This window comes from Puma concolor, chromosome A2 (assembly GCF_028749965.1).
Source record: "Puma concolor isolate L17-30 chromosome A2, mPumCon1.1.hap2, whole genome shotgun sequence".
Lineage (NCBI taxonomy): Eukaryota > Metazoa > Chordata > Mammalia > Carnivora > Felidae > Puma > Puma concolor.
This window is the reverse complement of record NC_141668.1, coordinates 53,813,058-53,839,633: the sequence shown is the minus strand read 5'-3', so window position 1 is coordinate 53,839,633 and position 26,576 is coordinate 53,813,058. Positions and strand designations below refer to the sequence as shown.

Genomic DNA, 26,576 nt, shown 5'->3' with positions numbered 1-26,576 from the left:
CCCTCTGGTAACCATCAGTTTGCTCTTTATAGTTAAGAGTCTGTTTCTTGGTTTCTCTCTCTCTTTTCCTTTGCTTGCTTGTTTTGTTTCTTAAATTCTCCATATGAGTGAGATCATATGGTATTTGTCTTTTTCTTTTTTTAAAGTTTACTCATGGCACGAAAGTATTTAACAAGCACCACACATCAGTTACAGAAATACATATAGTCTATAGCTTATACTTTAAACCAGAAGAGCTGATTGGAGTCAGTATAGAGTCTTATTTCTACTTGAAAGATATAGAAGGTACAAATTGAGAATTGAAATACTATGTTTTTTCTTTCTAGAGATGTGACATCCATGTTTTATGGTCAGTAATTTCTATGAAACATTATGCTAAATAAAAGCATTGATGACCAGCAAAGCTGTTTGCTATTTCCTACTTGTGCTGAGCCAGCCCAGTGGAACATTGGGGACACTTGGTAGGGACATTTTGATAGGAGGAAAGAACTACAGAGCCTTTACCCCAACAGAAAACCTAAACTAACTGATTATACAGAAAGGATTTTTAGCAAACCTGTACACGTAACATGCCGTAAGAAAGAGAGATCTTTTATACTTCTAGCATAAGCACACACTCACTCGTACCCAGTGAAATAAGAATTCCAACACAGAAAGCATTTTTGCTTTCATAGAACTAACAGCTAAAAAGCACACAACATATAATAACTTGATCTTTAAGTGGGTAGTCATGGAAGCTCCAAGATTATATCCACTAGGTTAGCCTGAGGATTCATCTATAAAAATATTTTTCTAAAAATGCTTAAAAGAGAACTCTAGAAACAGACTACATCAGGACTAGCAGAAGACAGTGATGCAAGGACTAACAAGTGTAAGACAAGGAACTGATTTTCATATGTAGCTTCAGGTAAGGGATATCTCTCTCTGTTGATTTCTATAGCCAATACTAGCTGGAAAGGGAGCTGCTTCAGAAAGCTCAGCTGGCTTGAGTAACACCCTAGAGAAATGTTCCCAAACAGACAAAAACCCCTTTGTGGCTGCGGGACTGAAACTGATGCATGTAAAAAGCTGTGAGCACACAAAAGGCCTGGTGGACATGTGGAGCCTGATGAGACAAAGAGGGCTGGAAGTGGTGGGTTCTTCCAAATGCTGTAGACCTACCAATATGTATGTTGGGGAAGGGGCCAGGGTGGAATGCTGGCTTTGGACTTGCTCCAGAGGAGCCTGACTCAGAGGCCTGAGAGAGGGGTCTACTTGGGGGAGGAGTGCTAGGATTACTGAAGACAAGAAGTTGCTTCAGGGTCCCAGGAGGGTTAGATGATTTGTCTTCTGACCCGTCAATACTTAAAATTAATGAAGAGTTGGGGAACAGAGTCAGTATTTCCAAGATGTATTCTGTCACATTAGCCAAAGCCTCTTCCAGTCTATTGGGCTGGCAATGTCCAGAAAGATCCCATTGTCTGATGGTGGGACCTAGGGCTGCAGGTCATGCAGGGAAGATGGCAGAGAAGGTGATTTGCACAATGAAGTCACCACTAAACCACTGCTTAAATCCAGTTCCCACTTTTCTGTTTCTGTTCTATAGTCCAGAAACATTTCTTTAAAGGCCAGAAAATCTGTAAATGTGAGCAGCATGTCAACTGTGTCACCAGCCACTTCATCTTTATGGTGCTATAGAGTTGTTGGGAAAGTCACCATGTTAAATCCAGGAATCTGCTCCAGCAGCTGTTCTTCAATATACTTTTCTAGCAAAGACATACATTTGTTAAAAATAGGCACGTAAGTGAGTTTATTTTCTTCCATGTCTTCAAACTCCTGATAGTACTTGTCCATAGACTTCCTCTGTAATAACTGGAACTCATCATCCATGATAAAGTCCTGTAAATATCCGATCACAGCATCATTCTGCATTGGAGGTGGAAGAGAAGGACAGCGCAAAGCTCTCTTCCTCTACATCCATCCCTGTCACTGCAATCACCTGCGGGACCCTACCCTGGGTGCAGCTGGGCCCAGCCAAGAGCCCAATATGCATCTGTGAGGCCTCCATTACCCACACTGGGGTTGCTCCCAGCCAAGCCTCACTGCTGGCTTGTGCCACATACCTACTGTCCTGCCCTGGGCTCCTCTAAGGCTATTGTATAGGACATCCCCTTAGACTCACACGTGTACTACCCAATTTGGCAGGTGGTTGGGTAGACAACAGGCCCTTGGAGCATCCATTGATCACTGGGAGACAGAAGCTAATGCTTTTTCCCTTCTCCCAGGTGCATGGTTCTGAGATGTATTCATGGTGCCCTTTACAAGTTCCCCTGAGGACAAAACATCAGTTGATTGAGCTACACTTTTCTTTTGTTGACTCGACCTCCTTTCCTATTTCAATGCCTATTCCTTACTTCTGCTCTCTGGGACACAGAAACCTTTGTCTCATACTTTACCATCAGGATCCTTAGGCAGAGATACAGAGTGTTTAGGAAATTACTGGGAAAAAGCAGACAAACAAGGGAAAAGTGGAAAGAGCAATTAGAGATGATTCAATTCTTCAGGGAGAGGTGATAGAGGATAATGAGTTCCAGTTATTACAGAGGAATTTCATGAGAGTGGGAAGCATGGTTGGATATTGTGGTTGTTTTGGGGGTAGAGCCAACAGGATTTGTAAATGGATTGGATGTGGGGTATAAGAGAGCAGAGTCAAGGGAGACAGACCCCAAGTGTCTGGATGAGCCATTACAGCATGGACAGCCTGACAGCCATTGTCGTGGGCTAGTTTGGAGAATTTGATTCAGTACAGTTAGCTTCAAGAAGCTCATCGAGCATTCAAGTGGAAATTTCTTATGTTACAGATATTGAAATGGAGACCAAGAAAGGTGAAAAAAAATCACCTAGTTTAAGGTCATATCATTAAGAAACCAAAATAGAAGAAAAGAAGGCAAAACAAAAACCCATATCTATATCAATATATATCCTAAATGCTTCACCTCCTCTTTCACCTGAACTTCATCTGTTCCCAGAAATTTTCCCAAAAAAGTCTTCTGAAGCAAACGTGTGCTCTGGATTTGATGTGGTCTTAGGGACATAGTGGTAGGTAAAATGAAGGCTGAATAGTTTAAGGCTATCATTTTATGTCTTCTTGAACATCCTTTGATTATGTTACCTATCCCTCAGAATAGCTGAGTGACGGTGGTTCAGGATCTTTGTTATCACCTGAGGGGGAAGAAGGGAGGCTCAGAAATGCTGAATAATTTGACTGAAACTGCATAATTAAGTCAAGTTGCTGCCTAAATGAAGATTTGTGCCATCAAGCTCCCCTGTGCTATCTCTGCCTGGATGAATGTTCCAGCGGAGCCAAAGCCATTACCTGGGCAGTTCTTCTCAGCTTGGCTTAGGAGTCTTGGAGCCTGGATCTCTTCACACTGCCTCTTTGATAGACTATCTGAGACCAAGTATGAGCCACCATGGGGACCCAGGACTCTGGGCTCCCTTACTGAGAGGGTGGACACCACATTTCTAAACTGTGTTTCTGTCTAACATCTTGCAAAAACTTGCAACTGATGGAACAAAAGACCCTTTCATTACCTTGGCAGTAACTGAGTAAGTGAGTCACTCACTGGCTCAAGGCCAAGTTCAGGTGTCAGGTACCTGAAAGCTGTGAAGAGAAGATAATGCATTTTCCTCTCCAGGGAGAAGAGAAAACATGTTTCCTTCTTTCATCTGTATCAAGATTATCAATTTAGCAGTTATCTGAACTTATAAAACTGAACTTAAACTTCAAGGAACATTTATTGTCTTTTTAATTTTTAGTACAATAATGTATTTTTAATTTTGTTTTGTGAAGTGTTAACTGTCTTTGTTCAGTACCTTGCACATATGAGTTTCTGTCCTATATGCATTATAAAATGCTTATATGATATGAAACACCTAGCATAGATTTGGTGTTGACATATGGTCAACAGATGTAAGAATGAATTCTTTTACTAGCCATTGAGAACTGAGTCCTTGAGACCATCCTGGGAAATCTTAAGAATGTGATTTGGCTTTACAGATAGTGATAAAATCCTAAGGACAAGGAATGGAAGGAACCATATGAAGTATAGAGAATGGAAGGGGCAAAAAGAGTATTTTAAAATTTTCTCTATTCAAAGCATTATGAACTAAAGAACACCTTGATAATACCCAAAGATAATACACCTTGATAATAACACAAAGAGCAAACACAGGCTTTTTATGTTCACTGAGGATGAACAGCCTGGTGCATAAAGCCTTGAGTGTTCAAAAACCACCATAATTATTGTGTCTTTGCTTGTCACTAAGTGGGACTCTGACCTTGTTCCAACACCAGTACCTTTCCATGAGGTGGGGTTTGGTTTTGCTTTATTAGTAAAATAAGGTGATCAGTATCAATTGTTGGTAGAACTTGTGAAGAGGTGGATAGACACGTGGATACTTTTGTAAATGTCTTCGAACAATACATAATTCATATATGGATGATTATGATGGTTTGAAAGATGGTATCCTTGCTTCTAATCTGGGTGTAGTGACCAATCAGAATGGCTAAAATTAACAACTCAGGAAACAACAAATGTTGGCCAGAATGTGGAGAAATGGGAACGCTCTTACACTGTTGGTGGAAATAAAAACTGGAGCAGTCACTCTGGAAAACAGTGTGTAGGTTCCTCAAAAAATTAAAAATAGAATTACCCTATGACCCAGGAATAGCACTGCTAGGAATTTATCCTAAGGATACAGGAGTGCTGATTCATAGGCACAGATGTACCCCAATGTTTACAGCAGCACTTTCAACAATAGCCAAATTATGGAAAGAGCCTAATATCCATCACCTGATGAATGGATAAAGTAGATGTGGTATGTATGTGTGTGTGTGTGTGTGTGTATACAAATGTACACACACACACACACACACACACACACACACACACAATGGAATACTACTTGGCAACGAAAAAGAATGAAATCTTGCCATTTGCAACAACGTGGATGAAACGGGAGGGTATTATGCTAAGTGAGATAAATCAGTCAGAGAAAGACATATCATGTTTTCACTCCTATGTGGATTTTGAGAAACTGAACAGAAGACCTTGGAGGAAGGGAAAGAAAAAAATAGTTACAAATAGAGAGGAAGGCAAACCATGAGAGACTCTTAAATACAGAAAAACTGAGGGTTGATGAGGGTGTGAGTGTGGGGAATATGGGTGATTGGCATTGAGGAGGGCACTTGTGGGGATGAACACTGGGTGTTGAATGTAAGTGATGAATCATGGGAATCTATTCCCAAAGCCAAGAGCACACTGCATACCTCGTATGTTAGCTAACTTGACAATTATCTATATCTATATCTATATCTATATCTATATCTATATCTATATCTATATCTATATCTATATCTATATCTATATCTATATCTAATCTATATCTATCTATATCTACATCTGGGTGTAGTGAGAAGCAAAGTTTTGTCTGTCTGTGGACTGAGCACAGGATCAGCTTCTCTTTAGTTTCACAATGGCCACTCTGCTGGGTCCACAGTTAGAGAACTTTTCACCAGTTCAGGGAATTCTCAGAGAATTGAAGCAAAACAGAAAATAAAGGTAAATAAAGCTAAAAGTAGAAGAGGGGAATTCAGCATGGAATACAAATGTAAAAAAGGAGTTGTTATTACCCTCAGAGCTGATGTTCAAGTTGTCCAACCTATTTCTTTGTCAGAGTTTTGGGATTTCCTGGTAGGTTTGAGAGCTCAGAAGAGAAGTGAATATGGAGAACCAGAGGTCCAGGCTGCATCTTATATATGAACCAGCCACCCAGCCTGCTCTCACCTCAGCAGACCTAGTCCCTAACCAGCAAGGATAGAACTCTTTTATCTGCCACACCAGAGGGCTTCAAATCTCTGAGACAGATTCATGTTATGAATCCTACAAAAAGAAGATCATAGCTATTAGAATAGCTATCCAAATAAAATATAGGATGTCTAGTTCTATGTACATGTCAGGCCATGTAACGTTTGGGACATACTTGTACTAAAAATTATTTATCTAAATTTCAAATTTAACTGGGCATCTTGTTTCTTATTTGGTATATCTGACAACTCTGCATCTGACTGACCCATTACAAATGATGGTAAGGGAGTTCGGCTCCCTTGTACCTGCCACTATGTCCAGCCTGGTCCAGCCAGCATGTCTACATACTTAAGCTCCCAGGTCTTCAGCTCCAGTTCCGTCACTTTATTGGGGTGGGCCACCCAGGTGCACCTGAGCTCCTTAGCCCCAGAAACTTCAGCAACAGCCACTTTTATGGTCTGGGTGCCTCTTGGCCATGCATAGCCCTGTTCTCAGCCTACAGGTGTCCAGTTGGCACTGAGATCTGTGAGGTCACCATCAATCAGAGTCTTCTTGGCTCTGCTGCAGGTGGACATCGGCCCTTCTATCCAGCAGATGTACCAGGAGGTGCACAAGCAGATCAAGACCCTCAACAACAAGTTTGTCTCCTTCATTGATGAGGTGTGGTTTCTGGAGCAACAGAACAAGCTGCTGGAGACCAAGCAGGCCCTGCTGTAGGAGCAGAAGTCAGCCTAGAGCAGCCATCTCCATGACACCTTTGAGGCCCACATTGCTGGCCTGTGGAGGCAGCTTGAGTTGCTGCAGCTGGACGGGGGCCACCTGGAGGCAGATCTTTGAAACATGCAGGATGTTGTGGAAGACTTTAAGACAAGTAGGAGGTTGAAATTAACTGTTGAATGGCTATTGAGAATGAGTTGGTGCTGCTGAAAAGGATGTGAATTCCTTCCACATGAACAAGGTGGAGGTGGAGGCCAAGGTGGATGCTCTGAATGGTGAGATCAACTTCTTCAAGACCTTGTCTGAGCCAGAGTAGGCACTCCCAGATCTTGGACACATCTGTGGTGCTGTCCATGGACCTGGATGGCATCATAACGGAGATAAAGGCCAAGTATGCACCCAGGCTGAGGCTGAGGCCTGGTACCAGACCGAGTTTGAGACCCTCCAGGCCCAGGCCAGGAAGCACGAGGATGACCTCTGGAAAACCCCAATGGAGACTCTGGAGATGAACTGTGAGATTCAGAGGCTGCAGACTGATATCAACAATATAAAGAACCAATGTGCTATGTTGGAGGCTGCCGTTGCTAAGGAGGAAGAATGGGTGGGGGGAGGCACTGGCACTCAAGGATGCACATGCCAAGCAGGAGGAGCTAGAGGCTGCCCTGCAGCAAGCCAAGCAGGACGTGGCACTGCAGCTGTGTGAGTACCAGGAGCTCATGAATGTCAAGTTGGCCCTGGACATTGAGATCACCACCTACTGCAAGCTGCTGGAGGGCAAGGAGAGCCACTTGGCCAGAGATGGTGTGTGAGGTGTGAATATCTCTGTGGTGAACTCCACTGGCAGAGGTGGCAGTGGGCTGGTCATGTTGGCCTTTGGGGGAGCCATGCAGGGCAATGCCCTGAGCTTTTCCCGCGGTGGAGGGCCTGGGACCATCAAGTTCTGTTCTATCAAGTCCTCAGCTGCCATTCACAGGAGCCATAGGAAAATGAGCCCTGGTGTGTGGAGACCCTACCCCTGCCCCCCCCATGGTCATAAGAGGACTCCCATCCCTGGGCCCAAGACTGCCACGGAGTCTGAAAAATGATGTCAGAATAGTTTCCAATAAAGCAGCCTTTCTGGAAAGCAAAACAAAACACCCCCCAAAACAAAAACAAAAACAAAAAACAAATGATGGTAATAAACTTTACCTGCTTAGGAATAATAAAATCAAATGTCTAGAGATGTTATATATTGGTGGGAATGCCACTAAGTATTATGTGTCTGTGGGAAAAATCAAGTACTAGTTCACCTTTTTATCAGTGAATGGATAGTAAACATTATTAAAAATAATACAAACCCCTTTAAAAAATATATTTCAATAGAGGCATCTGGGTGGCTCAGTTGGTTGCATGTCTGACTTCGGCTGAGGTCATGATCTTGCAGTTCATGTGTTTGAGTTCTATATCGGACTTGTTGCTGTCCGTGCAGAGCCTGCTTTGGATCCTCTGTCCCCCTCTCTCTCTGTCCCTGCCCTGCTTGCACTCTCTGTCTCTCAAAAAGAAATAAACATTAAAAAAATTTAAATATGTATGTATGTATATATATTTTTCAATAATCTTCATTTTATCCTAAATTCTGGTATCCCAGAAATCATTGGTTTGGGATTTTTGCAGCTAAATATGGATTTGAAGTAGCCTGGCTTTCTTTGAAATGAACCCAGCTAGTGTACATTTTCAGGGATGCTGTGTCTGTACCAGGTCCCATCAGTAAGTGAAGTGGGCAGGAAAAGTCTCTGACAGGGGTGGGATTCAAGTCATGCCTTGTCTGATAGGCAGAGCTTGGTAGGGTTTGCACTGGCCAGCCAGACTCTATCCTCCCCTCATTCGTGTTCTTCACTGTCCAAGTCATCTTTTTATTTAGAAGTCTTGCTGGGTATTTTCTCATAGCAGATTAGATGCTTAGTTATAAACTAAGTGTTGATAATTTTAATCAATGCTGATAATTTCTCTATTTCCTATCTTGTCACCCTCCTTTCCTCACCACCAGGTAAGGAGGGAAGTATTGCTTTCCATATTTTATAGATGGAGGATTTAAAATACGTTGAATGAACACCCTTGTGGCTGATCTTCCTGTGTGTTCTCCTCAGATGTTGGTTCTTTCTCAGATAGAATCTACCACTGATCCATTTCTCTTCTTACATTATATTCTTTTCCTGAGTGATCACAAGTCCTCTCATAGTTTCTGTTGATGACTCCCAAATTTCCAGTCATCGAATGCACACTTATTAAGTACCTACTAACAGTTGAGGTGCTGAGGACTTAAATGTGAGTAAGACACAGTCTCCCTCCAGTTGCCAAGGTGCCAACTGCCTATTTGACATCTCTCCTTAGATGTCTAGTGGGCGTGTGAAAGTCACGTTCTCCCAAACAAGTCCATCATCGTCTGCAATTCCTTTTTCTTCATTATCAACTCAGTTATCCAAGACTAGACATAACCCTTGACTTCTCCCTCTATCAAAACTCCACAACCAATTTGGTAATTCCTTCCATTAATCTCCTAGGAGCACAGGATGATGGTTAGAACTTTGGAGAAGATTGCCCAAGTTGGAATTCTGGCTCTGTGTGCTTGCTGTCTGTGTGACCCTGCCTCATTTTCCCCATCTGATAATTTGGAATAATAAAGAAACCTGACAGAAAGAGCTTAGATGAACTTTAAATGACTTAACCCATAAAAAGGCCTTGGAACAGTGTCTGACATATAGGAAACAAAAATATTATCTATTATAATTATTAGTATGCACCCTCTCTTTGCCATCACCACTGACTTAGTTTAGAGCACTATCACATCTTACCTGGATTACTACAATTGCTTCCTATCTGTTTTCCTACTACAGGTCTTTCTGCTTCCTACTCATTTCCCACACTAACACCAGATTTCATTTTTAAAATTAAATCTAACTATTTCACTTCTTAACATCCTTTGGTGACTTCCTAGTAGCTTCAGAATAAAGTCTGAAGTTCTCAGTATGATCTGCAAGGCTCTTTATGACCTGACTTCCATTTTCACTTTCTACTTTGCATGCTCTAAAGTTACTGTTTTGAATCTCCCTCATTCTCATCTCTCCAACCCACCTGGAAACTTTCAACTCTTTCTTCCAGACTGGTTTTAGGCATCATGCTTTCTAAGAGCCTTCTGCAACCCTCCATGTTGGGATTGCAAGTGCTTCTATTATGCTGGTGAAGCTGTACATGCATTAGTAGCGTCCAATGCAATGCCTAGTGAATTATCACCTGACATGTCATTGGGAGACCAAATGTAGTTTTCCTGGTTCCTGAGATTGCACCATGGGCACCATGTTACTTGCTTTTCCTTTTTAAAGTTTGTTTATTTTGAGAGTGAGATAGAGGGATGGGCAGAGAGAGAGAGGAAGAGAGAGAATCCCAAGCAGGCTCTGTGCTTTCAGCACAAAGCCCAATGTGGGGTTTGATCTCATGAACTATGAGATCATGACCTGAGCTGAAGCCAAGAGTCACTTACTTAACCGACTGAGCCACCTAGACACCTCTGCTTTGTCTTTTTTGTAACCATATGTCTGCTTTGTCTTTTTTGTAACCAATATGTCTTTTTAGATCCCCATGGACAGGAAGGGGCCAGAAGAGCTTCAGAAGAGTTTGGGGCACATGTACTAGATAATCTTTTTTTAAATTTTTTATTTTTTAAGATTTACATCCAAATTAGTTAGCATATAGTAAAACAATGATTTCAGGAGTAGATTCCTTAATGCCCCTGACCCATTTAGCCTATCCCCCCTCCCACAATCCCTCCCAGTAGCCCTCTGTTTGTTCTCCATATTTAAGAGTCTCTTACGTTTTGTCCCCCTCTCTATTTTTATATTATATTTTGCTTCCCTTTCCTTGTGTTCATCTCTTCTGTGTCTTAAAGTACTCATATGAGTGAAGTCATATGATATTTGTCTTTCTGTGACTAATTTTGCTTAGCATAATACCCTCTAGTTCCATCCACATAGTTGCAAATAGCAAGATTTCATTTTTTTATTGCTGACTAATACTCCATTGTGTGTGTATATATATTGCCGAGCAATACTCCATTTTGTGTGTGTGTGTGTGTGTGTGTGTGTGTATGTATATCTATCTATCTATCTATCTATCTATCTATCTATACATCTTCTTTACCCATTCATCCATTGATGGACATTTGGGCTCTTTCCATACGTTGCCTATTCTTGATAGTGCTGCTATAAACATTGGGGTGCATGTGCCCCTTCAAAACAGCACACCTGTACCCCCTGCATAAATGCCTAGTAGTACAATTGCTAGGTCATAGAGTAGTTCTATTTTAAATTTTTTGAGGAACCTCCATACTGTTTTCCAGAGTGGCTGCACCAGCTTGCGTTCCTACCAACAATGCAAAAGAGATCCTCTTTCTCTGCATCCTCACCAACATCTGTTGTTGCCTGAGTTGTTAATGCTAGCCATTCTGACAGGTGTGAGGTGGTATCTCATGGCAGTTTTGGTTTGTATTTCCCTGATGATAAGTGATATTGAGCATTTTTTTCATGTGTCGGTTGGCCATTTGGATGTCTTCCTTGGAGAACTGTTTATTCATGTGTTTTGCCCATTTCTTCACTGGATTATTTGTTTTTTGGGTATTGAGTTTGGTAAGTTCTTTATAGATTTTGGATACTAACCCTTTATCTGATATGTCGTTTGCAAATATCTTCTTTCATTCTGTCAGTTGACTTTTAATTTTGCTGATTATTTCCTTCATTGTGCAGAAGCTTTTTATTTTGATGCAGTCCCAGTAGTTCATTTTTGCTTTTGCTTCCCTTGCCTCCAGAGATGTGTTGAGTAAGAAGTTGCTGTGGCCAAGATGAAAGAGGTTTTTGCCTGCTTTCTCTTCAAGGATTTTGATGGCTTCCTGCCTTACATTGAGGTCTTTCATCCATTTTGAGTTTATTTTTGTGTATGGTGTAAGAAAGAGGTCCAGGTTCTTTTTTCTGCATGTCGCTGTCCAGTTTTCCCAGCACCATTTGCTGAAGAGACTGTCTTTATTCCATTGAATATTCTTTTCTGCTTTGTCAAAGATGAGTTGGCCATACGTTTGTGGGTCCATTTCTGGGTTCTCTATTCTGTTCCATTGATCTGAGTGTCTGTTCTTGTGCCAGTACCATACTGTCTTGATGATTACAGCTGTGTAGTATAGCTTGAAGTCTGGGATTGTGATGCCTCCTGCTTTGGTTTTCTTTTTCAAGATTGCTTTGGCTATTCGGGGTCTTTTCTGGTTCCATACACATTTTAGGATTGTTTGTTCTTGCTCTGTGAAGAATGCTGGTGTTATTTTGATAGGGATTGCATTGAATATGTAGATTGCTTTGGGTAGTATCGACATTTTAACAATATTTGTTCTCACTATCAAGGAGCATGGAATCTTTTCCCATTGTTTTTGTGCCTTCTCCAATTCCTGTCATGAGCTTTCTATAATTTTCAGTGTGTAGATTTTTTCACCTCTTTGGTTAGATTTATTCCTAGGTATATGGTTTTTGGTACAACTGTAAACGGGATCGATTCCTTGATTTCTCTGTTGCTTCATTGTTGGTGTATAGGAATGCAACCTATCTGTGCATTGATTTTATATCCTGCAACTTTGCTGAATTCATGAATCAGTTCTAGCAGTTTTTTGGTGGAATCTTTTGGGTTTTCCATATAGAGTATCATGTCATCTGCGAAGAGTGGAAGTTTGACCTTCTCTGGACCGAATTGGATGCTTTTATTTCTTTGTGTTGTCTGACTGCAGAGGCTAAGACTTCCAATACTATGTTGAATAACAGTGGCAAGAGTGGACATCCCTGTCTTGTTCCTGACCTTAGGGGGAAAGCTCTCAGTTTTTCCCCACTGAGGATAATATTAGCATTGGGTCGTTCATATATGGCTTATATGATCTTGAGGTATGCTCCTTCTATCCCTACTTTCTTGAGGGTTTTTAGCAAGAAAGGATGATGTATTTTGTCACATGCTTTCTCTGCATCTATTGAGAGGATCATAAAGTTCTTGTCCTTTCTTTTATTGTTGTGATGAATCACATTGGTCTTTTATGGATATGGAGCCAGCCCTGCATCCAGGTATAAATCCCACTTGGTCATGGTGAATAATTTTTTTAATGTATTGTTGGATCCGGTTGGCTAATATCTTGTTGAGGACTTTTGCATCCATGTTCATCAGGGAAATTGGTCAATATTCTGCTTTTTGGTGGGGTCTCTGCCTGGTTTTGGAATCAAGGTAATGCTGGCTTCACAGAAAGAGTTTGGAAGTTTTCCTTCCATTTCTGTTTTTTGGAACAGCTTCAAGAGAATAGGTGTTAACTCTTCCTTAAATGTTTGGAAAGATTCCCCTGGAATGCCATCTGGCCGCAGACTCTTGTTTTTTGGGAGATTTTTGATTACTAATTCGATTTCCTTATTGGTTATGGGTCTGTTCAAATTTTCTCTTTCTTCCTGTTTCAGTTTTGGTAGTGTATATGTTTCTAGGAATTTGTCTATTTCTTCCAGATTGCCCATTTTATTGGCATATAATGGCTCATAATATTCTCTTATTATTGTTTTTATTTCTGCTGTGTTGATTGTGATTTCTCCTCTTTCATTCTTGATTTTATTTATTTGGGTCCTTTCCTTTTTCTTCTTGATCAAACTGGCTAGTGGTTTATCAATTTTGTTAATTCTTTCAAAGAACCAGCTTCTGGTTTCATTGATCTGTTCTATTGTTTTTTGTTTGTTTGTTTCAATAGCATTAATTTCTGCTCTAATATTTATTAGTTCCTGTCTTCTGCTGATTTTTGCTTTTATTTGCTTTTATTTTCCAGCTCCTTAAGGTGTAAGGTTATGCTGTGTATTTGAGATCTTTCTTCCTTCTTTAGTAAGGCCTGGATTGCTATATACTTTCCTCTTATGACTGCCTTTGTTGCGTCCCAGAGGTTTTGGGTTGTGGTGTTATCATTTTCATTGGCTTCCATGTACTTTTTAATTTAATCTTTAACTTCTTGGTTAGCCCATTCATTCTTTAGTAGGATGGTCTTTAGTCTCCAAGTATTTGTTACCTTTCCAGTTTTTTTCTTGTGGTTGATTTCGAGTTTCATAGCATTATGTTCTGAAAATACGCATGGTATGATCTCGATCTTTTTGTACTTGCTGAGGGATGATTTGTGTCCCAGTGTGTGGTCTGTTCTGGAGAATGTGTACACTGGAGAAGAATGTATATACCATTGCTTTAGGACGAAATGTTTTGAAAATATCTGGTAAGTCTATCTGGTCCAGTGTGTCCTTCAAAGCCATTGTTTCCTTATTGATTTTTTGATTAGATGATCTGTCCATTGCTGTGAGTGGGGTGTTGAAGTCTCCTACTATTATGATATTACTATCGATGAGTTTCTTTATGTTTGTGATTAACTGATTTATATATTTAGTTGCCTTCATATTTAGCCTATAAATGTTTACGGTTGTTAGGTCCTCTTCGTGGATAGACCCCTTCATTATGATATAATGATTTTCTTCATCTCTTGATATAGTCTTTATTTTAAAGTCTAGATTGTCTGATTTAAGTGGCTACTCTGGCTTTCCTTGGTTGACCATTAGCATCATAGATGGTTCTCCATCCCTACTTTCAATCTGAAGGTGTCTTTCTGTCTAAAGTGGGTATCTTGTAAACAGCATATAAATGGATCTTGTTTTCTTATCCTTCTGTTACCGTATGTCTTTTGATTGGAGCATTGAGTCCATTGACATTTACAGTGAGTACTGAAAGATATGAATTTACTGCCATTATGTTGCTTGTAGAGTTGGAGTTTCTGGTGGTGTTCTCTAGTCCTTTTTAATATTTGTTGCTTTTGGTATTCATTCATTCATCTTTTCTCCCCTTAGAGAGTCACCCTTAAAATTTCTTGCAGGACTGGTTTAGTGGTCACAAACTCCTTTAATTTTTGTTTGTCTGGGAAACTTTTTAATCTCTCCTTCTATTTTAAATGACAGCCTTGCTGGATAAAGAATTCTTGGCTGCATATTTTTCTGATTAAGCACGTTGAATATATCCTGCCATTCCTTTCTAGCCCGCCAAGTTTCTGTGGATAAGTCTGCTGCAAACCTGATCTGTCTTCCCTTGTATGTTAGGGACATTTTTTTCCTTTGGTGCTTTCATGATTCTCTCCTTGCCTGAGTGTTTTGTGACTTTGACTATGATATGCCTTGCTGATGGTTGGTTTTTGTTGAATCTAATGGGAGTCCTCTGTGCTTCCTGGATTTTGATGTATATATCTCTCCCCAGGTTAGGAAAGTTTTCTGCTATGATTTGCTCACATAACCCTTCTATCCCTATTTCTCTCTCTTCCTCTTCTGGGACCCCTATGATTCTGATGTTATTCCTTTTTAATGAGTCACTGATTTCTCTAATTCTTAAATTGTGCTCTTTTGACTTAGTCTCCCTCTTTTTTTTCTGCTTCATTATCCTCCAGTAGTTTGTCCTCTATATCACTGATTCTCTGTTCTGCCTAATGCATCCTTGCTGCTGCGGCATCCATTTGAGATTGCAGCTCAGTTATAGCATTTTTTATTTCATCCTGACTAGATTTTACTTCTTTTATCTCCGCAGAAAAGGATTCTAATATATTTTCGGCTCCAGCTAGTATTCTTATTATTGTGATTCTAAATTCTGGTTTAGACATCTTGCTTGTATCTGTGTTGGTTAGGTCCCTGGGTGTCATTTCTTCCTGCTTTTTCTTTTGGAGTGAATTCCTTCATTTCATCATTTTGAAGGGAGAAAAGGAATTAATGAGGTAAAAAAATAAAAAAAATAAAAATTAAAAAAATGTTAAAGTTAAAAAATTAAAAACACACATGCACACAAAATCAAATAAATGATTCTATTTGCTAGGTGTGTTTTGGTCTGGGTGTTGAAAGGGGCTTGATAGATTAGAGAAAAAAGGGGAAAGAAAAGAAAAAGGAAACATTTAAAATTTGAAAAAATGAATACACTGAAGCAGAATAAAATGAAATGATGGAAGAAAAATAGAATTTGAAAAATTTCCACAAAAGTAAAAAATATAGTTGAGAAAAATTAAAGAAAACTATTTTAGTAAAAATTGAAGATAAAAATAAGTTTTCTCTCTGTATTTAAGAAAAAGAAAACCAATGAAAAAGAGATAAAAGAAAAAAAAGAAATTAAATAGATGGACTGGCAAACAGACTGAAATACGACTGAAATTACTTCATTTCCCCTAGAAATCAAACTATGAACTGCTTTATAGTCCATAAACTAAGCAGGTGGAGAGACTCTTGTTCCTGAAGAATGAGGTTGGCCCAGTTGCGCAGGGGTTAGTGTAACGGCTCTGTTCTCCAGTAGATGGCGCTGCTTAGCTTACTGGGGTGGATTGTTGTGGTGCTTGTAGGTGTGTATGTGCATGCACAGGAGCTATGATAATGGTGTCACACAGCTAGCCAGACTGTAGTATCCGAACTCTGTTCTCCCTGATCAGCAATCAAGCACCTGTCCTTTGTCTTTGGCTTCCATCCACTCTCTGCTTTTACACAGTGCATGTCCAAGACCCATGCAGCGCCTCCCTCCTGAGTTTTATCTCAGATGCGGCTGTTTTTTCTGACCCCTTATTTTTGAGGAACTGTGGATTTGACCTGTTCTGCCCCTCTGTGGGAGAGTCTTATTGAGCAATGGCCAGGTATGGCCACACCCAGGAACGTTTGCAGGACCGTGCTGCTGCCAATGCCCAGAGTCTGTGGCTGGGTGCCAGCCTGCATGCCCCAGAAAAATTTCATGCGATCATGTAGCAGCAGTGTTTCTGGGATTGTGGCCTATCACAACACGCATCTGGCACCAGGCTTCATCCCCAGCGACTTTGTTCCAGCACCAGCAAATATGATTGTTCTCCCAGATCCACTGGGTCTCTGCCTGTAGCGGGGGATGGGGGTGACACACCACCTCTACCAGGTGTCCTCCCAGCAGGGGAACCGCCTCTCTTGTGTGGCCCAAAGACCCCTGGACTTCACTCTGCTCCTGGGATTCACCCTTCCCACCAGAACACCACCAGGTATTGAGCTATGGTGTTTCAGACTCTGTGCTCCCCCTGTTTATAGAGTCTTAATGGAATTTAAACCCTCTCCTTTCTCCTTTCTCCCTTTTTAGTTTAGTCCCTGCAGCTGTTTCCACTTTCCACTTTCTCTCTGGCTGCATTTGGGTTGGGGGGTGTTTTTCCCATATTCTCCCCCCATCTCCATTCTCTCTCCACACACAAAAATGGCTCCCTGCCCTCCACAGCTTCTCTCTCCCCCAGTTCACCTCTCCGCATGAGGTACCTGCTGAGTTCTGTGGTTCAGGTTGTGCCTATTGTTGTGTTAATCCTCCAATCAGTTTTCTAGGTGTGCAGTATGGTTTAGTGTTGGTCTGGCTGTATTTCATGGATGTGAGACACAAAAAAACTTCCATGCTGTTCTGCCATCTTGGCTCCTCTAGATAGTCTTAATGAAGGCAAGGATAACCTATTTAGCACTCGAATGCTAAAGATGGTGTATTGTGTACACTCTCATGTTTCATGGCAGCAAGTAGGTACTGTTGTTATATACATTTTACAGTAGAGGGAACTGAGACCTAAAATCACACTGTTCATGGTTGGCAAAGTGGGAGTTTGGACTCAAAACCTGCCTGCAGGAAAGCCTGTGCTTTTGATTTGAGCTTCGTTTAAGATTCTTTCCCTGTCTCCCTTTCAGTGGCACTCCCAGGCTGTTTGGATTATTTCCTTAGCACCAGTCTAAGAGAGCACTAGGATGCTTTGAGAGACCCCTGGCAATTGTATCTAGGGCCCAGTGGGTTGCCGGTTGGGAATGGGTGCATGATGGAAATGCTTACAAAACTCACTAAACATGTGTCCCTGTGTTGTTAAGTTATCTGTGTAAGGAAAGTGTTTAACACTTATTGTTAAAGCTATGTAATGGTGGAGGTGATGTTGGGAGGTTGACATTAGCTAAAATGTGAACTGAAGAAAGTATACATCAGTTGTGATAAGAATGGTGTTACTCTGAAGCTTTGAATGTGTAATCTATTTTCATATTTCTCTCTCAGCCCCTTCCTTTTTCCTTCCCCTATTCAAGCAATGGGCTAGTGCTGTGCTTATTGAATCAGGGGAAGCAGGTGGTAGGGCAGAAGACAGAAATCCTGACTTTTGCCTTTAAAAGCCTAAGCCCAAAGAGAGGAGAAGATTGAGGGCATGGATAATGTGTCTTGATCAGAAACAGGAAGGAGAAGGATTTCCTCCCTTTTGAAGACTGTAATTCCTGTTTAGAGTGGATGAGAGCAGAGGAGTCTGTGAATCCTGAAGAAGGAACCTGGCCCTCTCTTCCTGGAAGTGTGCTGAGAAAGCAATGCCTCTGTGGTTTATCCAAGGAGGCCTATAAAAAGATCCAAGGTCTGAGGAACAGCCTTGAAGAAGCAGCAAGGAGGCTCACTCAGATCTGAAGAGGCCATGCTATGAAGTATGACTTGATGACCAGAAGGTCCTCTAGTGCCTTGGTGACCCAGAAATAGCCTTCTCTGTAGACACAGAGATGAAGGATGCCAAAACAGACTGAAATTAAGTTTCCTGCCAGCCCTGGAATGAGTGCTCAAATAGAAATTAAGCAAACATTCAGATCATGTCAGCAGTTCTGGCAGGCAATCTCTACCTTGTGCCTAGCTGGAAGAACCCCAGATATCCTTTATGCCAGCTGCTCATCCATTCCAGGTGGACTGCTTTGTGAGGTGTCTTACTCCAGTAGAGGTACTGATAGCCTGCAGAGGCAGAGGCTTCTTGGCATTAGGCTCAGAAGCTGCTGATCAGCCTTGATGCTGTTCGGGTCTTTGAATAAACCATTGAGGCTATAGGACCAAGACATCTGTATTTCTTGTACCCCCAATAGTCTTGGGAAGTGACACACAAAGGACAGGAGTCAATAAGAAGTAGTAAATGAAGGAGGAAGTAGGAGGTGAGTTTGGAAAAGAGGGAAAAGAACTGGAGAGCAAAGAGGGCAGGAAAGCAAAGTCGTTTGGGGACTTGAAATCAGTTTGGGCTTCCAAAAGCTTGTTGGTGGCTCTGGTGCTCTGAGCTGTCCCTGTCAGTGAGTATTATCTAAGTAGGGCTGATCACCCTGCATCTCTCTGCAAAGACTCAGAGCAGGGGAGGGAAGTGAAATTTAAGAAAATGTTTGGCCCAACAGGCTGTCAACTCAAGTTCATTCTGCTGAAACATTTCCTTCAGAAGGAATGAAAATGGGAAGGCAAACATCTGTAGCTTTCTCTTAAAAGGAGCATCTTTAAACAGATGTACTGAAAAAACTTGAGGATTCCACCCTGTCTCAGGCTCAAGTGGATTGAAGAATGTTCAAGGTAGATGAAACTTTGAATGTCATCTGTCTTTCCCTCACTTAATAGTAAACTGAGGCTCATGGAGAAGTGGTTTGTTTTGGCACTTGCAGCTTGTTAGGGGCAGCTTGTTAGGGGCAGTGTCTGATGATTCAACTGAAGGGACTTTCATGAGGTCATTTTTATAGAGGTGTGGGTAAACTTAAGGCAACCCACATGGCAGGCACCTAGAAACTAGTGACAGCAGGAAGCTATTGTCTCCCTGAGGCCTTAAATCCTCTGAGAGCCACAGCCTGGGGGAGATGTTACCTGACACCTGTTGTAGAGGGACACAGCCACTGCCCCAAATGTGGCACCAATGCAGGAAGGAAAGGAGGGAGAAATTCCCCAATTTCTTGCTTTCCTTATTCCCATCTCCTGTCAGTGCCTCCCATTGGGCAAACCCAACTGGATGCCTGGGTAAAATAATCCAGAGAGTCCAGCCTCTCAGAACTTGGAGTAGGGCAGAGAATAAATCTGGGTTGGGAGCAAATGGAGAATAATCACAAGCCCAGATCTCCTGATTTCCCATTGAATATTCTTCCCAACATATTTTTCCCTTAGACTCTGGAAATTTGGTAAAGTGGGTTGAGTGTAATGTTCTCCCCTAAAGGGGAGGAAGCACTGAGCCCTCTCTCTTAAGAGTAGAGATTTTCTAGTCTTCCTTTCTGCATTGTGGATTCTTTTCCACTCACCAATGGATGAATGCATAGTTAACTGCTAAGGATTTTAAATCCGCATCTTAAAATTCCATTTTCTCTGAGTACTCTGAGTAGTTTCTTGGAGCTAAAGTATATTAGCATCGTTCTCAGTTTTTCTTTTTTTCATCACTAACAGGTGGTCAAAGAATTACTTAGACATTCTTCAGGGGTATCTAGATGTAGGGTTTGAACTTCTCCATGTGATAGAAACTTGAGAACTGTATGGGACAGAACCTCTGAGCTCTTGTCTTCCTGCTTATGGAAATTTGTTCACAGTTCCTAAGCTTCATACCAGAATAAGCCATACAAAGACGGTACAGGGATGCCTGGCTGGCTCAATAGTCAGAGCATGAAACTCTTGATATCAAGGTTGTAAGTTTGAGCCCCATGTTGGGTGTAGAGATTACTTAAAAATAAAATCTTAAAAAAAATAAAGACAGAAGTTAGAGGTAAATTGGGGTTAAGGGAAGAGTCCTTATTATTTTTTTAAATTTATTTTTCTTTAAAAAAATTTACCTAGATTTTTAGTGAAAAGACAATCCATTGACTAATAAATGTGCTTTGATTTATTCATTTTAATTGCTATATTATATTCTAGCATATGAATTTAGTTTATGTCTATATCTACTCACTGATAGACAAATTAGGTGGTTGTTAGTTTTTCACAGTTGTAAGTAAAGTTGCAGTGAACATCCTTATGCATGGCTCCTTGTGCAGTATGGGGTGCTCAAGAGATGGTGAGGATGAATGCGCAATGAGGAGCATTTTTCAGTAGAGTGTGCAGCTAGCAATGCATATTTTTTCTTACAGATTCAGCAACATTTATTGAGCATGCTTAATGAATATACACCTTTTTGAAGGGGATATTATCACAAAATAAATGGAATTCAGCATAAGTTTAGATTATGACTGCTATAATGTACATATAACTGTGAGAGTACAAAAGAGAATGACTAACTCTGTTGGGGAAAATCTGGGAAGACCTCCAAAGGCAGCGACTGCCTGGCCTGGGCTAGGGGAGACTGTGCTAAAGAGAAGGTAGAGCAGATGGTATGCAGGCAGAGGCAACAGCGTGGATAGTCATGTACCATGAAAATGCAAGACACACGCAGAGAACTAAGCTGAAGGAATAGAAATTGAATGGAAATAACCATAGTAATGCTGTGAATTTTGGAGCTAATCAGTCTTTTTGATGGCCTAAGCTGCCACCTGCTAAAAGTCACTTATCAAAGCAGTGCCAGCTTCTTAGACCCATTTATACCCTTACCTTTGTTTTTAAAAAGTTTCTTATGTAGGTCTAATTTGTTACCTTCTGTATTTATGTATCCTTATTGTGTTTCCATCATTACTTTTTGGAATAAGATGGGTTAATAATAGCAACAATAATTAGATACTTAAATAATAGAGAATAAGACCTTCACCCTTTGCATTTGCCCTGAATTGGACTAGTTTTTACCTTTTGTTCCTTTGCAGTTGTTGTCATAGTAGGTAATGTTCTAGCAATAATTGTAGTTGGTCGTTTTCATTATACCTATCCAATGAGGCTCTTAAGACTCAATGCCGTCCAGCCTTCTCTATGTTATTCTTGCTTTTCTACAACTGTACTACTCAAGTGAATTTGTGAGTAGTTCTCTTCAGTCCTATAGAGTGAATTTCACGTAGAGTTAAATGACAAATATTAAAAGCATGGGTTTTATCAGTGCTCATCGTGCCCCAGGAGAGATGGTGTAATTGAGCGGAAGTGATTTGTACAACTTTTGGGACATGTTCTTAAAATCAATCTACTCCCCCTCTTTCTTTTGCCTCTTGAGAAGTGGTGACAACTGGAACAGACACTTTGACACACAGATGTAAGCATGTGTGTAGGATGGCTGAACTGCTTTACCACCTTGGACACCAGAGAGAGCTCATGGAGCAGAGCTGCCCAATGATGCGGACTGTCTACCTACTTCTGGTCTCTTAGAGAAATAAAGTTCTGTCTTATTTAACCCACTGAATTGTCAGGTTTTCTTGGTTACAGTAGCTTAACCTAGAGCCTAACTAAAATACCTAGTTGAAAAAGAAAAAAAAAACTGGGTGGATCAAGTATATCTTTTTAAGAATATAGATTAATGTGGCAGGATGGCAGTTCAGCAGATTTTATATTTTAGGGACTTCTAGCAATTTTATTTTTCAATTTGAATACCTTTTGGTGAAATATATTTCCCTTTCCCCACAATTCCCACCAAGCCCTATTTTCTTATATCTACTAGATTCACACATTTATATTATCCTCCAGGTTCCTGTTGACATTTGAGTTTGTTACTCCTGGAAACAATCTATTTTCTTTTCATGTTGAAAACTCCTATAACATCCTATGATAATAAGCAGGGTTTCTTTAATGTTCTACAGGCTGGACATGATAATGTACATCTGATCACATCACTTACTGACATTCACTGAGGCCTGAAAATAACTCTTAGGAGTGCCATTCTGCTGGGACCATCTTGATATTGTATAAACAGGCTAGATCTAACTTACTTGTGTTCCTGGGGGAACCAGACAAGAAAACAAATTTAGTGGGATTCATCAAGGGGGATAACGATAAAACATGCCACATCTGAGGAAGCAGCAGAGCCTTGGGATTCCTCTTCACTTGACACGACATTTAATGGGATAGTGGTTAATGAAGCTAGAGAACTCAGATATTTCAGCCCCTTAAACCAACATCAAGTGAAACAAAAATGTCAGTTTTATAACTAAAAAAGAGGTGAATTTTTCTTCAAAGCTTGCATCATTTTGCTTCTTACCACACAGCATTTTAGGAAGGACTGTGGATGTGAGGAAAAACTTATGTAGAAGAGACCTTTGGGAGCCTTGGGCAGAGAGTGGCTTTCAAGGTCCAGGAAGTCCTGTGGTTTTATTATGGAAAATTACATGGGTGGAGATAGAGCTGAGAGTCTCAGCTGATTTAGAATTGGGATTAGAAACCATAAAGTATGGGAATTAAAAATCAAAATGAGAATGAATTGACACAGGACATAAAATCACATAAAATTCTAAAGTAGAGTTCAACAAAACAATTGAGGCCTCAAAGTCTCTGTGGAAATCCAACTAAGAAAGTGGCAATCTGCATCAAAATGCAGAAGCAGCAAAGCAGAACTGTAGGGGATGTCTGCCTTGTTTTATAGAGGCTGATTAGCTAGAGAGGACTAGCCAAGACTGGAATGGATGAGGAATGTAGTGAAAGTTTAAAATGGTCTGGAACAGTGTTTCGCAAAATTTGTCCCAGAATCACAAGGGATGTTTGTTCAAAATGCAGATCTTTGGGCCACAATGTCAAATGAATGAATTAAAATATCCTAAGCCTAATAGGATATTTTATTTTTTAATATTTAAAATGAGTTTTTATTGACTTCCCTGGTATTGAGAGTCAGTAACACGTAGTTGAGAGAAGTTTGACCAGAGAGCACCAATTGGCTCTGATGCCCTAGGGTATTGTCAACATAAAGGTCTTCTAATATATTCCAGGCACTGTGCTAGGTATTGGGGATACAGTGATGAACATGAACATGATAGTGAGAAGACCAGAGATATAACCAAAGAATTCATTACAATATGGTAAGGGTCTCTATGGTAGAGATAGGCAGAAGAGGCTATGGGGCTCTGCATAGGGATGAAGGGAAAGTTTCATAGAGCAGGTAACATTTGAGCAGGTTATGAAAAGATAAGCAGCCAAATCAAGAAGAGCCATTCTCAGTATGTACTTGGTGGAGGAGGAAGAGGTAAGATGTCTATCTGAAAGGGAGCAGCTGGGGACAGTGAGCCCAGGAGAGCCGGATCTTGAAAATCGTTTCAACAATAACATGTGGAAGAACGGATGTGCTTTTATTGTCTCAGGCTAATTTGAAGAGTTGTGCCTAGGTCAATCATTTGTCAGACCTCTGGTAGCAAAGGTTCTTTGTGGCCATGCTTGCTTTTTCCTTGGGATGAGATATAATGGTGATGAAGGCATTTGAGCCTTGTCATCTCAATTTTCAGTCTAGTGCAGGGAGACAGAAAGTAAAGAAATATATAGGCTTTTTAGGAAGAGGTAAGGGCTATGAAGAGAAGAAAGCAGGAATTTCTCTTTATGGAAATAGGGTCATCTAGATTATTTGGACAAACTCTCCCATTGAAAACAAATCTTGAAAATATGGAAGAACTGACAAGAGGGTAAACCAAGGGAAAGCAGGAACCCATAGAGGCAAGTGGAAAAATGGAACTACTGATTCTGCCAAACCTAAACTTGGGGAGGCCAAGGATGTTCAAGGCTTTCCAGGTGGAGATTCTAAGAGGAGGCTCCAAAGAGCTCCGGCCTCAGGATAGGGTTGAACCAGATTTCTCAGTGCTGCCTTATGCTTTTCTTCTCTGAAGCTGTGTTTTTACTCAAGGCTTCCTTATGCTTATCCAGTCTCCTGCCAGTAAATACATTTCTTTATTTTTCAAGTTGGTCACCATCAGTTTCTTTGCGTTCAGGCAATGATCCCCAACCAGCATATTCTATTTTGCATGTCCCCTTTTTAGTTTGAAATCTTTTTGAACTTACAGAAATCTTGCAAGAACATTTTTTCCCCTGAATTATTTGTAAGATGTGTACCTAGTACCATTACCCTGGAATACACTAGCATATAGTTGCTACCTATTAGAACATTCTCTCACATAGCTATAATAGAACCATCAAAATCAGGAAATTAACATTTATTCATTACTATTATCTAACCATTGGACCTTCTTCAGGTTTTACCAATTATCCTAATGTTATCCTACTTACGAAAGAATTCAGTCTGAGATCTTGTCTTGTATTTACTGTCATGTCTTTTTAACCACTTTCAGTCTGGGAGTTTCCCAGTCTTTCCTTGACCAGCATGACTTGACACTTGGGAAGATTACAGAACAATTGTTTTGCAGAATGCCCTTTAAATTAGGTTTGTCTGATATCTCCTCCTGCTTAGATTCAGATTATACATTTGGTGGGGAGTGTTGTGTGTGAGCAGGAATGTCACAGAAATGATGCTGTGTTCTCATTGCATCCCACCAGGTGGTACATGATTTTGATTTAACCCATTACTAGCAATATTATCTTTGGTCACTTGCTGTTGTTTGCCAGGCTTCTCCACTATAAAGTTACTATTTTTTCTCCTTGTAATTAATAAGAATTTTGTGAGTAGGCACTTTGATATTATGAAATATTCTATTTCTCACCAAAATGTTATCCACTACTGTAAGCATCCCTTGATGCTTCTTTGCTTAGTTAATTATTACTATAATAATTGTTATTTGGTGATTTTTCTAATTCTATCATTACTTCTACATTTATCAGTTGGCATTGTATTAGGAGGAATAACTTTTTCTTCTCCTGGCTTTTCTGTTTGTTTGTTTATATCATGGGTTTCTGTTGTAGTCAATGGATTATAATATACTAATATAATTATTTATTTTGATTCTGAAATGGCCCGAGATTTAGCCAGTGAGATACCCTTAAAGCTGGATCCTATTTCCCTTTGACATGTATCCATTATTCTTTGAACTCATCCTTACTTTCAAGCCTAATATGATTTTTCAGACCAACTTGTACTTGCCCTGCTTCAACGCTGGAATCCAACATTTCTCCAAGGAGCACTGGTTCCTTTTAAGGACAATGGCATTTAAAAACCAAGATCTGATAACCAGGTTTTCTGGAATATCTGTATTCCTACATCTCTATACTGAGACCTATGAGTTCAATATTCATGAACTAATAAATGAACTTAATACTTTCAGTTTCAGTCCAACACATTTGTAATTCCTTTATCCAACAGCAGGAAACTTGGTTCCAATCATCCTTAACTCATTTAGTAATTGGATTAATTCTCCCTGTGTGTAATCAGTCTCCTATAGCCATCACTTTCTCCCACTCCTGTCCCAAGCAGCTGCTGTACTTCTCTGGCTCTTACACTCAACTTTGGGCTGCCATAGCCCTCTTCCCACCACTCCTTCCTTACCCCACTCAGCTCCAGTGCTGCACATTAGGCTATATCATTACTCCCCAACCTGTTTAGGAGCCCTTGCCATCCCACTAAGGTTCCAATGCCTGCAGTTGACCCTGACAGCACCCTACCCTCAACACAGATGCCTGGCTTCCTTGGCCCACATAATGGCTTTCAGCCTATATTATTTAGAAATGCAGGAACACAGCCACGAAAATCAGGAATGTAGGAAGATAGTCAGGAAGCGAATAAGGTCTTGTTGGAGATACTTAGAAAATGAGTAAACTAGGGAATGGTCATACAAAGTTGATAATAGTAGATGGTAGAGAAGTAGATATTTGTTTCATAAGGCTCCGGAAGAACTTAAGGATGATTCAGGCAGACCTTAGAACTGAACAAGGCGCATCAGAGGAGAGAAGAGCTGAATGGTGTGTCAGGGAAGGGGGAGGAGAATCGCAGTTGATGTTTTGGCAAAAGGTTATTTATTATGGATAGAGCTAAATCTACATTGTTGAAGAGGGAACTGAGAGATATGCAACAAATAGGTTTAACAGAGTTATCCAAAACGTCTTATAGCCAGGTTATTCTGGGCCTTTTGAAATGAGGCAATTTCCCAGAAGCAGGATGTAGGAACTCTGAGTCATAATCCACATTATTGTGCAAATTTCTTTTTTTATTTATTTTTTATTTTTTATTTTTTTTAATTTATATATGAAATTTATTGTCAAATTGGTTTCCATACAACACCCAGTGCTCATCCCAAAAGGTGCCCTCCTCAATACCCATCACCCACCCTCTCCTCCCTCCCACCCCCCATCAACCCTTAGTTTGTTCTCAGTTCTCAACAGTCTCTTATGCTTTGGCTCTCTCCCACTCTAACCTCTTTTTTTTTTTTT

General features: G+C 40.5%; 2 pseudogenes; one reads left to right on the top strand and one right to left on the bottom strand.

Moving 5' to 3' along the window:
• Nucleotides 1-1,473: 1,473 nt before the first annotated feature.
• Nucleotides 1,474-1,960, bottom strand: LOC112866985 (ADP-ribosylation factor-like protein 2-binding protein pseudogene; annotated as a pseudogene).
• Nucleotides 1,961-4,477: 2,517 nt separating this feature from the next.
• LOC112866362 (keratin, type II cytoskeletal 7 pseudogene) lies at nt 4,478-7,767 on the top strand (annotated as a pseudogene).
• The last annotated feature ends 18,809 nt before the right edge of the window (nt 7,768-26,576 follow it).